The sequence below is a fragment of the Sycon ciliatum genome, chromosome 1 (genome assembly GCF_964019385.1).
Source record: "Sycon ciliatum chromosome 1, ocSycCili1.1, whole genome shotgun sequence".
Classification (NCBI taxonomy): Eukaryota; Metazoa; Porifera; class Calcarea; order Leucosolenida; family Sycettidae; genus Sycon; species Sycon ciliatum.
The window spans coordinates 15747335-15760606 of NC_088643.1; the positions used below are offsets into that span (position 1 = coordinate 15747335).

Here is a 13272-nt window from a genome sequence, read left to right on the forward strand (position 1 = left end):
ATCCTTGTTGTAAAGAATTTTAAGTATAAATCTATGGTGGACTTCTAATTGGCTCAGAGTTGTGTCAGAAAGGCCACACCAAGCGGTATCGCAATAGTCGAATATAGGGAGAATATAGCACTGATAAAATAATAGTTTACACTGGATGGGCAAATGAGTGCAATGTGGTTGTAGTACCCCTAAGGCTGAACTGGTTCGCTTGCATACACAGTTGACATGTGCAGCCCAAGAGAGTTTGCAGTCAAACATCACACCTAGATGTTTGTGCTGAGTAACAACACGGATAGGCATAGTCGAGTCAGGGAAGAATAATGGTTGATCAGGAGGGGATGAAGAAATATACATGGCTTCTGTCTTGTCTAAATTGGGCTGGAGTTTCCACGTTTGCATCCACATCACAGTGCTGTTGATGCGATGCTGCATGGTAAGGAGTAATTGTGCAGGGGAGGAATCAGAACAGATAAGGCCAGTGTCATCCGCATACAAACTAACATCGGGGACAACTGAAGGTAGGTCATTAACGTAAAGCAAGAATAGCAAAGGACCCAGAATGGAACCTTGGGGCACTCCAGACGTTACAGGGAGGGGATCAGACAAGAAATAGAACAAGCGAACAGCCTGAGAACGAGCAGACAGATACGAGGATATCCAACGCAAGGCAGCATCCTCCACCCGGAAGGTGACCTTCAACTTGGCAAGTAAGCCACGATGCCAAACGGTGTCGAATGCCTTAGCCAAGTCGAAAAACACCATTCCCACGTGCTCCCCACAGTTCCTCTTTGTCGCTATGTCTTGGACAAGTCGAGTCACCTGGTATTGAGTTGAGTCACCACGGCAGAATCCCGACTGAGCTGGTGAGAGAGCCGGAGCGATGTGCAGGTAGAGGGAATCGAATACAATACGCTCACAAAGTTTGGAAACTGTGCGCAGCAGAGAGATGGGGCGGTAGTTTGCCGGGCAAGCACGGGAGCCTTTATTCTTGTAAAGCGGTGTCACGATGGCGGATTTCCAATCCTGTGGGAATGTACCAGTTCGAAATGACATATTAAAAATAATGGCGAGAGGATAGGCTATTGATGGTGCAAGAGACTGCAGCACTTCATTCGGGATCCCATCTGAGCCGGGAGACTTTCCACATTTCAGGCGCTTCAGATATTTCCGAACTTGAAACGTAGTGACAGTGATTGTACGGAACGGAACAGATATGAAAGGCGACTGGGACAAAGGGGGAATGCGCCACGAAGGATCATCAGGTAGCCCAAATGAGGTGAACTGAGTGTTCAGAACATCAGCTATGCTCTTGGGGGACGTGGCGACCGTACCGTCGGATGCTATCATCGTTTGGGGCATGACACGGCCGGAAGTGTGCCGCTGTGCTCGCACAAACTGAAAGAGTGTAGGTCGATTCGGTGATGTTAGTGATGCTTGGATGGAGCGTATATATTGACGATGTGCTTGTCGAGACAGGTGCTTTACAGCATTCCTTTGTCGGTTATAAGCTGCATGATTTACTGCTGTCGGATATTTTTTGTACACACTATATTGATCACGCTTGCGTTTTACAGCAGACCTGAGCTCAGCAGTAACCCATGGTGGAGATTGCATGCGGGGTCGTGGAGATGTCACAGTGTGGGTGGCTCCGAATGAAGTGAGGTGCCGACGGAAGGCGGACTGGAGCTCACAATCAAAGTGATGAAGTGCGTCATTAACATCAGTGTACGAGTTCAGAGAGGACCAGTTGTAGCCAGCTAAATCAGCGTTGATTAATTGCCAAAGGTGCGAAGGTACTTGTTTGAAGCGATACAGTGAAGAGGGAGGACCAGTGGCAGAGTTGGGGAAGTAGTTCGAAATAGGGGCGTAACATAAAGTGCAAACAATCTGTATATGGTCAGACATACCCAAGGGAGGTGCTTGATCAATTGAGCGCACGAGGCGTGGTCGGTTGGTGATCACCAAGTCCAGACACGAAACAGAGCCATTAGGCGAGGAATGAGTGGGGAAGTCAACCATCTGGTGGAGCCCAAGAGCAGCAAATACTGTGCTAAGGAGGTCACCAGCCTTCGAGGTAGAATCGGTGGGACACCAGCTTGAGTTGTGGGCGTTGAAATCGCCAGTCACTAGCAGATCATAAGAATCTAAACAGACTGACTGTAATGCCTCAACAAACATGTCACAAAAGTACGACAATTGCATTGTGCTCTGTGAGGGTGGTCGATACATGCAGCATAGTAAGATGGGATTCTGAGATTGAGTAGAGGGGGAGCCAAGTTCAAGCCACACAGACTCGCAGCCAGGGCGTTGAAGGTCGCCAGCGGGACTTCCTGGTGCATCTACTTGTACTTGTACTTGTAGAACATTGTACAACTGTATGGAATTTGATGCGAACAGGCGGATTATTCCAATTTATGCGATTCGTATGCAATTTGCCTCGAATTATGCGATTATTCGATTTTGGTAGGAATTATGCGAAAAATTATGCTAGCATAATCCGTCAAGGCCTATCTGCAAATAGAAACATCTGCAACAAAAGGATACAAAAGATCTGCACTGAATGCACTCTGCATCTGATCTGCATGCAGTGAAGAGCGCATCGCACTTTTGTTCGTAAGTTTATGAATTTGTTGAGCCGCTTCATCCGCCACGAGGTGATGGACAACCCTGACCAGCCTCCCGAAGGCGTAACAGACGTCCCTCCTTCTCCTTCCAACGATGAAGAACCTCCCTCACCAGGACTTCAGCGGTCTGGCCACCACCACGTGCTGAGCACGTGTGCTGTTCATGTACTTGCTTCGCCCGCATGCCACATTCGGCCAGGCAACGCTGGCCGGGGGTGCTGCTAGTAATAATAATAATAATAATAATAATACCACAGCACGCGTAATAATATAATTATGTGGGTATAATTATACGTTCCGCTTCTGTCCTATCTACTATGATCAAATTCCATTATCAAGATAATTATTAATACGGTGCACTGATGACCTGTGACGCCAGATCACGGATTGCATCAGGTATGCAATTATTATTTATTTATTTATTTATTTCTGCACCTCGCGGCATGTCAAGACTGCCAATTGAATTGAGGAGAGGGTGAGACCAAGCACGGAAGAAGAGAAAAAAGAAAATGAAGAGCAAGTACACAAAGTGGGAAGGGATTAGCAACTTACAAAGCAATGGGATGCTCAGCGAGCTATGCAGCGGAAGTGGGGACTGTGACATTGTTTACTGGGAGATACTGAAGTGCTGTCTGACGAGGGTACGGAATTTGGCCATATCTGGAGCTTGTCTAACACTGGGAGGCAGTTGGAGCCATGTGGAGTAGGAGGAAAAGAAAGGGGAATTTACGAATAGGGTAGACCTAGCTAGGGGGAGACGAACGCAGCTTCGGGTGGTGCCACCTGAATTGAACCAATTAAGGGACTGTAAATGAGCAGGGTACTGGTCAAGAAAAATTGAATGTGCCAGGGTGCACTTGGAAGCATCAAGGTAGTGTTGCAGAGTGGTAGGGGATGCAGCAGCATACAAGTCTAGATTTGAGATAATATTTTTACGATCAGTACAGAGGCAATATGCTTTTGTTCTGCAATAGTGCTCAATGCCTGATTCAGGCAGAGCGGCGTACACAAAGGCACACAATGAAAACCTTGGCAAATTAATTCTCCACTCTCTCCACTTAGATATACCAGCGCTGCCTCCTATTCCATTATCGTTGTCTGATGATTGGTTCAGCCATGAAACTCTGAGTCACAACGGAATTAATTTGCCAAGGTTTTCATTGTGTGCCTTTGTATAACGATCAGTACGAAATATGATCCGCAGTATACGACGATGGAGAACTTCTAATTTACCTATGTGGGTTTTGTTAATGGTGGACCAGGCAGGGAAGCCGTACGTGAAGAGGGGAAGAATGTATGATTTATAAAAATTAATCCGGCAATTTTGGGGCAAATGGGACAAGTGACTTGACATTATGCCGACAGATCGGCATACTTTGGACGACACATGATCAGCATGGTGAGACCAGGAGAGGGCGGAATCTATGACAATGCCAAGGTGATTATGGTGGGGCGCTACAGATATAGAGTGACCGGAATCATCAGGAAGGTGGAAGATGGGCACTGGATATGTGGGAGGGGGAAAAAGGAGGAGCTCGGTTTTGGTCACATTTGGCTTTTAAAGGTACCAAGTGCTCATCCAGTGAACAATGTCGTTGACACAGATCTCAACTTTGGGGTACAAGGTGGCGTGAGATGGGGAGGAAGCAAGGACAGTGGTATCATCTGCAAACAAAGAAATTTTGGGAATTGAACAGGGGAGGTCAATAACGTATGTGAGGAAGAGCAGGGGACCTAAAATGGAGCCCTGGTTGTGTGCAAGTTTGCAAAGGAGCAGTTATAGACATGTACATGTACATGCAATTATTTGTGATGCTGTGATCACGTGATGTGCAGCTAAGATCAAGAATAATACCCTTGCGGTGCCCTGTACAAGACGTCAAGAGGACAAACTCAACACCACTAAGTCTTGGTATCTCGATCCTGGGAGCCCGCTGGCGTCTGTTTGGGCACGTGCTGCGGCTGGACCAGAGTGTACCGCGTACCGGCGAACCTGTCAATGTGCTCCTACTTCAAGCCATCCACTGAGCCTACCTGGTGGGGCAGGCCGCGCACAACTCTGCCGGTCGTGCTCAAACACGATCTCGAGCTGGTTGGGAGGACCCTCAAGACCTCGGCAGATCTTGAGGAGCTGAGGAGCATCGCCCAGAATCGCGGGGCGTGGAGCTACCTCAGCGGCCGTATCCTGGAGAGACATGTTGCTGCTCACAGATGAACCCTGGTAATGATCAGCAAATTCAAGTTCAACTCGGTTGAGCTGCTCGTTCGCTTGTTTTAATTGTACATATTCTATTTTCGTCACGCGTTTTATATCGCATACGTTTTATATCGCCATCAATATCCTGTTTGGCTGTTGTCGCTTCGGCTTATTCGAAAGCTATACATGCTGTGTATATCTACATTGCATTGATGCCAACGCGGAGAAGCTTCTAATAATAATAATAATAATAATGTAAAAGAGAAAAGGACATATGGATACGAGTTTAGAGTAACTCTCCATCACTGTAACATGATACTATATACAGTCAGAAACTGACTGTATATAGTATCATGTTACAGTGATGGAGAGTTACTCTAAACTCGTATCCATATGTCCTTTTCTCTTTTACATTTATTTATGGCTCAACATCCGAGTTTCAAATAATAATAATAATAATAGTAATAATTTGAAAGCAGGACGGAGGCAGAAAATATTACAAAAAATGTATTATCTACGCATGCATCTACGCAAGATTCACCACCAGCCAATTAGGACATGTGTCAAAGTATTGAACGTTTTCGTTCCCTTCTTGTCAAAATACTACAGGGAATGATGGAAATAAGCTAACAGACTACAACTATAAGGAAAATAAGTTCAGAAACATATCACTCCAATTATGTGTAGAAGTGACACGAAAAAATAGATGTGAAGAATCAAGAAAACAGCATGCAAATCCAATAAGTGACAAAAACGTAGTGACAAGAAAAATGCACACATGTCCTATTTGGCTGGTGGTGAATCTTGCGTAGATGCATGCGTAGATAATACATTTTTTGTAATAATAATAATAATAATAATAATAATAATAATGATGTGCCACATCGCATCCACCGTGACGTGCCAGAATCATAAATATTAATGATAACTAGAAGAAGTACATGTATGATACCAACAACAATTATTTAAAGAAGACAATGTGGTGGTAAATTCGGGCAAAACCCGAAGTGCTTTCACAGAGACACCCACGCACACACACACATCCACATACACACACACTCACACACACACACTGTCACACACTGTCACACACACACACTGCTACTAAGTTAAAATTGATATTATTTTGTATTCTGGAAATTGTCGGCACAAGTTATGCGATCGAGTCCACCAACTAAACCAGATTTGAACAGTTGTCAGTTTTGTGCTAGATTGTGCACGTCTGACTGTTTTCAAAATCTGGTTTAGTTGGTGGACTCGATCTCATAACTTACTACATGTACATGTACTTGTGACAATTTCATAATATTACTAGCAGCACCCGGCCAGCGTTGCCTGGCCGAACGCGGCGCGTGCGGGTGAAGCAAGTACATGAACAGCACACGTGCTCAGCACGTGGTGGTGGCTACACGATTCGCACGCTTCGCGTGCTCTGTGCTTCTGTGGCTGCTTCCGCTAGCTACACGATTCGCACGCTTCGCGTGCTCAGTGCTTCTGCGGCCGCTAGCTACACTGTTCGCACGCTTCGCGTGCTCAGGGCAGCGCTGCTCCGCAGCGCTTCTGCGTAACACACAGACAACCACACAGACAAACACACGTCACAGGTGCCTCTTCTTTATACAATCACTAGCAGCACCCCCGCCAGCGTTGCCTGGCCGAATGTGGCATGCGGGTGAAGCAAGTACGTGAACAGCACACGTGCTCAGCACGTGGTGGTGGCCAGACCGCTGAAGTCCTGGTGAGGGAGGTTCTTCATCGTTGGAAGGAGAAGGAGGGACGTCTGTTACGCCTTCGGGAGGCTGGTCAGGGTTGTCCATCACCTGGTGGCGGATGAAGCGGCTCAAAAAATTCATAAACTAATTACTTACGAACAAAAGTGCGATGCGCTCTTCACTGCAGATCAGATGCAGAGTGCAGTCAGTGCAGATCTTTTGTATCCTTTTGCTGCAGATGTTTCTATTTGCAGAGAACGGTTCACGTGGTCCGCAGCGCTTGTGCGGCTGCTAGTAGTGCTACCTATGGTTTAGGCTAGGTGGCTACATGATTCGAACGCTTCGCGTGCTCAGTGCTTCTGCGCGCGGCTGCTACTGCTACTCCGAGTACTCGTACGGATCGTGTCTGCTACCACCTACACTGTTCGCACGCTTCGCATGCTCAGCACTTGGTGGTGGCTACACGATTCGCACGCTTCGCGTGCTCGGTGCTTCTGTGGCTGCTTCCGCTAGCTACACGATTCGCACGCTTCGTTCGCACGCCTCGCGTGCTCAGTGCTTCTGCGGCCGCTAGCTACACTGTGCATGTGCTACACTGTTCGCACGCTTCGTGTGCTCAGGGCAGCGCTGCTCCGCACGCGCAGCGCTTCAGCGTGACACAAACAAACACGTCACAGGTGCCTCTTCTTTATAAGGAGCGTGACACACACACACACACACAGACACACGTCACAGGTGCCTCTTTTTTTATAAGTAAAGATGTAAGTAAAGATTACAATTCGGCCGGTCACCATGGTCACGGGTACCAAACAGATAGAAACTAGGTCGGCTTGGATGCTTGAAGTAGACATGATTTTTAGTGATACATGTACTAGACAATCATAGAGTTGTGGCACTTGGCAGGACTTTTTATTGGTTGAATCAAGGCCGAGTGCATACGGCCAAGGGCGCAGGCCAAGGCGCGTAGCGCCGAGGCCTGCGCCCGCGGCCGTGCGCACGAGGCCTTGATGAAGGCGGAAAGTCCTGCCAGAACTCTAGGATCGTGTTTCAGGTTTCCACTCACATACTTTGAGCCGCGTAGATGGTATAATTATAATTATTATTATTATAAGCGCGATACCACATAGTCATAGGACTCCGAGTAGGGACCGGCGGATTCTGCTCGCAAAGGTGGCAGATTCTGCTCGAAAAGCAGTAAAATTGGCAGAACCATACAAACCTTATGGCGGGAAATTCCTCGAATTCTGCTCCATTTCTTTATCCACATACCAAACATGCATGAAACATACCAGAAAAAGTACCGAATTCTGCCAATTTTTCTGCCGGCAGAATCCGCTGGACCCTACATTGGACTAGGAGTGGAGTTCGGGGACGTGGTGGCTAGACCTGCTGGCTTTTTTCTTTGCTCAAGAAGAAGTACATGTCATGTACATGTAGGTTGGTGGGGGACGTGGTGACTACACTTTAAAATTATTTCTACTACATCTATTTTACTCTAGTTATGTAACATGTACATGTACATGACGTCACGCACTGGATGAGTTTTGTCACTCCTTTGCTGACACGCGTAGATCTATAGACTACACAGCTGATCTTATCACTTTTCGCCTACATGAAGGCGATATCACTTTCCGCCCACATCAAGGCCTCGTGCGTAGACTCTACGGCCGCAGGCCTCGGTGCTATGCGCCCGGCCTGCGCCCTTGGCCTTGGCCTTGATTCAGGCTCAGGTTTACACTGGCATCCTTTCTTACTCTTACTCTTACTTAGTCTTAGTCTTAGGCTTTGAGGCGCGTAGACGGTATAATTATCCGGTATTATTTCAAATAATAATAATTATAAGCACGGTCCTTTATTTTTTCAATGTACCTCTACCCCGTGCTGTTATTGGAGACGTTCCTTTATTGGAGACTGTTCCATTACTATTTCAACCTCATTTCAGAGGCATGTTGCCATGCCAAATTCATGTCAGACACACACATTTCAGGGGGTTTTCGCCGGTACCGCTGCTCATCCAGCCCTTGTCGCTATCTCGGCGCGGGCTGGATTCCGCGGTACTGCCCTCGTACTCGTGCAGGAACCTGTAGTCTGTACGCGTACGTGTACTCGTGTAGTATCCCATGCAGTACAGTAGTACTCAGTAGTACTCAGTACTGAACTGTCTGTAAGAGTACTGTAGCTGACTACCACCGGTACATATACATTGTACATGTATTTTTACTCTAGTTATGTCACATCTACATGTGCACGCATACGCACTGCATCCTCTGCATCACACGTGTCCCCTCCTTTGCTGACACGCCTACACCGCTGATCTAATCTTTTCTCCCCACTTACTAGACTTGGTACTTGAGAAGAAGTAACAGTGCACGTAACGTCGTTAGTTGTGTTTCCCTTGCGCTTGCTGGATTGCATGCTACAATCATGTACAGTAAAACCTGGTTTAAGCGACCACCTCACGGTGCAAGCAAAAGCGGTCGTTAAATCCAGGTGGTCTTTAGAACCAGGTCCCACAGTGTCTGTGTAGAACTGTCGTTGCATGGAAAAACGGTCGTTAAGAGCAGGTGGTCGCTAAACACAGAGGTCGCTTACACCAGGTGTTTACTGTGCTAGTAGTTATCTTTGCTAGTTTAGATCATCGTACACCACACTAGTACACGCGTTTGCTGTGCAGTGAAGCCGAGACCCTAGGTCGGTGGAGCACATCAGACCCCGTCACCACGTCCACGATTCACGCCTGCGAGTGCGATGCTGCACCGCTGCTTTGCATGTCATGATTGGAAGCTGTGGCCTTAGTACATTTTTCCCACGGATTGTACTGTATCCTACGTGATACGTCTGTACCTCACTATAACTGAGCCTGAGGTCATGCCTACAGCTAGCCATGCCATTTCTACATGTAGATCCTGTCTCATCCATGTCCTCTACTCTCTTCCAAAGATTCATTTGCTTCTTTCATCTTTATACATCATGTCTAGACACGGTTGATACCTTCCCACGTTCTTCTTCTTCTTCTGATTGGACGGACACAACAGACTTCTGCCCTTTTTCATGACTCATGATGATATTCTTCCTTTTCGCCCTATAAAAGCTGCTACTGATTTCTACACAACTGCAAAAACAACACTCAACAGTGCCGAGCAGAAGAGTTTTCCCAATCCGTAGGAACGCCACCAGCCTTCAAGGATCGAGGCGCAGATGCAGCTCTTGGGAGGTGAGTAGATCAGCTCACCAGCATCCCTGATAGTCTGAGAGAGAGAGAGAGAGAGAGAGAGAGAGAGAGATAGAGAGAGAAAGAGAGCAGCAGCAGCAGCAGCAGAGAGCAGGAATGCGGCTAGGGAGGGAGGGAGATCAAGTGAGAGAGAGAGAGAGAGAGGGAGGGAGAGGGAGAGAGAGAGATATAGATGCGTGGAGAGATATAATATTATAGATGCGTGGAGAGATATATGGATGCATGGAAAGATATGATGCATGGAGAGATATAGATGCATGGAGATATGCATGGAGATTTAAACATTCTATACACAAAGGATTTAAAGCTACGTTTGTGCTTGTTGTCTTTATGTCTCCTGTATCAACTGCTTCTCTTATCATGTCCAGTATAAGCGAACGTGTGGACTGTGTTTGTGCATGGGTGACTTGCACTGTTGACTGTCTGGCGATTTTTTCTCTTTTCAGGCAGTTCACTTCCCCAATTGATCCTTTGTATTTGAAGTTCTTCCAATCCGTTCAAGAATAATAATAATATTAACTGGTTTGAGGGAAAGAGACAAACGGGAAAAATCTGAAGAAAAAATTGACTGTCACCACCAGGACTCGAACCAGGGACCCTCGCTTGTAGCCAGCGATGCTCTTACCACTGAGCTATGGTGTAGTCGTCATCCCAGCAGAGGCCGTTCAACATTTTCTTCAGACTTCGTAACTCACAATAATAATAATAGTATTAACCGGTTTGAGGGAAAGAGTTGGCTAACACCCTTTCTCTTTGTATTGGCCGGTGTTCTCACTGTGCTATGAGATGCTGTAAAAAATAAAATAAATAAATAAATAACAGGGAGAGAGTGTGGGTGTATGTTTGTGTAGTGGTGTGGGCATGTGTGGATTTGGCATTTGTCCCCAGCTCTATTCGATATCATTCAGACCAGGGAGTCGTAAAAGCCCGGGAGAGGACACGGGATGCGCGCACGGGGACGATGTTTGCCTCGGCCAGAAAGTGAAGCACGCTAGGCCGGCGCGGCCGGATCTGCTCGATCCACAGCGCTGTGCTCGTTTTCAGGGCAGGGAGGCCTAAAATACCAATATTTTACGACTCGTTGTTGACACCATTATCCGAAACTGGTGGCGAAGGAAGCATAAACATGATTTGTCAGACTCAGTACACATGGTACAGGGAGTGGGGAGTTGACAGTGTGTGTGTGTGGGGGGGGGGGGGGGGGGCGTGTGTATGTGCACATGTGCTTGTACTTTTGTGTGTGTTTGCACAGTGTTTGTGTGTGTGTGTGTGCGTGTGCGCGCGCGTGCGTGCGTGTGTGCGCATTTTTGTGCACAATTCCGTTATGAAAAACAAATGATAGGTTTACCTTTTGTACACTCGCCAAGACTTCGGTTAGATTCACTGAGAACCTTTCTGGCCAACCTGGAGGCTGAGCCTTCCGTTTCCTAACCGGCTAAAGTCACCGCGTACTCAGTATACGAGTAGAAAAGTGTTGTAGATAGATAGGGAACACACATTGATTGTTTTTAAAAGAATCCAGGCAATATCATAAATCATGGAACGAGTGCGTAATAATGCTCTATGTTGCGTTTTGACGATGCTGAAGGAAGGGAGCTGTTGCGATTCACTCACAACACACACACTCGACTGCAATTTCAGAGCAATTTCTGACACAAGTTCATAAATCCACGAGTACGAGGAAGCTCAGCGGATCTCCACAAGAACTTTCGCCCATCACCTGCAATGGAATATGGGCTGTATGATATGACCAGCGGCTAACATGGGAAGTGGCGTAATTTTCCACACATCTCGTTTCATTCACAACCATTTGACTGCAATTCAGTGCAATTTCTGCCACAAATTCAACTCCAAGAGTACGAGGAAGCTCAGCGGATCTCAACACGAACGTTCGCCCATCACCTGCAATGGAATATGGGCTGTATGATACGACCAGCGGCTAACACGGGAAGTGGCGTCTCTTTCCACAAATCTCGTTTCATTCACAGCCATTTGACTGCAATTCAGTGCAATTTCTGCCACAAATTCAACTCCACGAGTACGAGGAAGCTCAGCGGATCTCAACACGAACGTTCTCCCATCACCTGCAATGGAATATGGGCTGTATGATACGACCAGCGGCTAACACGGGAAGTGGCGTGATTTTCCACAAATCTCGTTTCATTCACAACCATTTGACTGCAATTCAGTGCAATTTCTGCCACAAATTCAACTCCACGAGTACGAGGAAGCTCAGCGGATCTCAACACGAACGTTCGCCCATCACCTGCAATGGAATATGGGCTGTATGATACGACCAGCGGCTAACACGGGAAGTGGCGTCATTTTCCACAAATCTCATTTCGTTCACCCCAACTCAAATAAAAGTGAAGTACAATTTAGGGATTTATCTTGCATTTCCATCGCCTCAGAATAAATTAACTTCGATAAACTGAGAGAGAATGAGTGAGGCAGCTGGAAGAATTGAGGATGAAAATAGAGATTAGAAGACTCGACGGAGAAATCGTCTCCGTGCTCTAAGAGAAATCGGAGAATGTCCCAATTAGTGTTTCAAGAAGACATAACAATTTTCGAAAATAATAATTTCCTTGCCTCGCTACACCGTTCCCTGGCGCAGCGTTCCCCGGCAGCGCGAGGCAAAGATGTTTTCTGGGAATGTGTGCCGTGTCCTCTCCCGGGCTTTTACGACTCCCTGATTCAGACCTACTGCTGCATAGCCCCAAGTCTGAAGACTTGGCCACTTCACGCCTGCACCTGACTCTTGCGCTATGATCCGCGTCGCCTATGACACCCCTCGGAATTTCCCACCTTGCTCCCCCTTATGTTCTGGCTGCCCGTTTTGGATCCATCAGTTGCCTGATGATCGTAGAGATACGTGAAACTCGGAGTTGTGACAAAGCTTCCAAACTCTCTCTTGTGTATGTCTATAATAATTATTATGAATATTGCAGCCTGAGTGATAATAATGGTGCTATTTCCTGAGTTTGACTGTTTCAGGATCTGTCGGTAGCCCTGTCCCAAAGGTGCTCGCCCTTTTTTCGCCCTTTTTGGAAAAGCCCGTTTCTTTCGCCCTTTATTGCGTTTTTGGTGAATATCGCCTTTTTGAGCGTTTTTAGCTGAAAAAGTGCTAAAATCTATTTGCTCATGCATGCGGTCACAATTTCCGAGTGCTCGATGCGGATGGGCCTTGGCTCGATGCGGATGGGCCTTGGCACGCCGCATTTTCGGGGGGGGGGGGGGGGCAACAAGTTTTATTCTTGTATTTCGCTCTGTCCATAGCGGCACATGCAGCTCTCTCCTAAAAGAAATTTTCCATACCCGCTCCTCCAGTGGCACACACTACTGCCATTACTAGGTCCCAAATCTCTTTTTCTCTGGCCTTGCCTTCTGCCCGCACTAAAGCTGGTTTTTCTCGTCTTGGCTAGGTTCTGATCGGTGGAACATGCTGCCTTCCACTGTTTGCTCGGTCATTCGCAACGCTGTCACCTCCAAACCAACTAGTCGCAAGCCCGCGCT

The 13272-nt window shown here is 47.1% G+C and overlaps 1 protein-coding gene across 1 annotated transcript in view; it reads left to right on the top strand.

Annotated features, from left to right (window-relative positions):
• The first annotated feature begins 9581 nt into the window (after positions 1 to 9581).
• The window catches only part of LOC135815053 (uncharacterized), a 39365-nt gene continuing 35674 nt past the window's right edge, over positions 9582 to 13272 (top strand). Inside the window, exon 1 of the mRNA XM_065328287.1 lies at positions 9582 to 9738. The gene's annotated coding sequence lies outside the window, so the exon portion shown is untranslated. The remainder of the gene's footprint in view (positions 9739 to 13272) is intronic.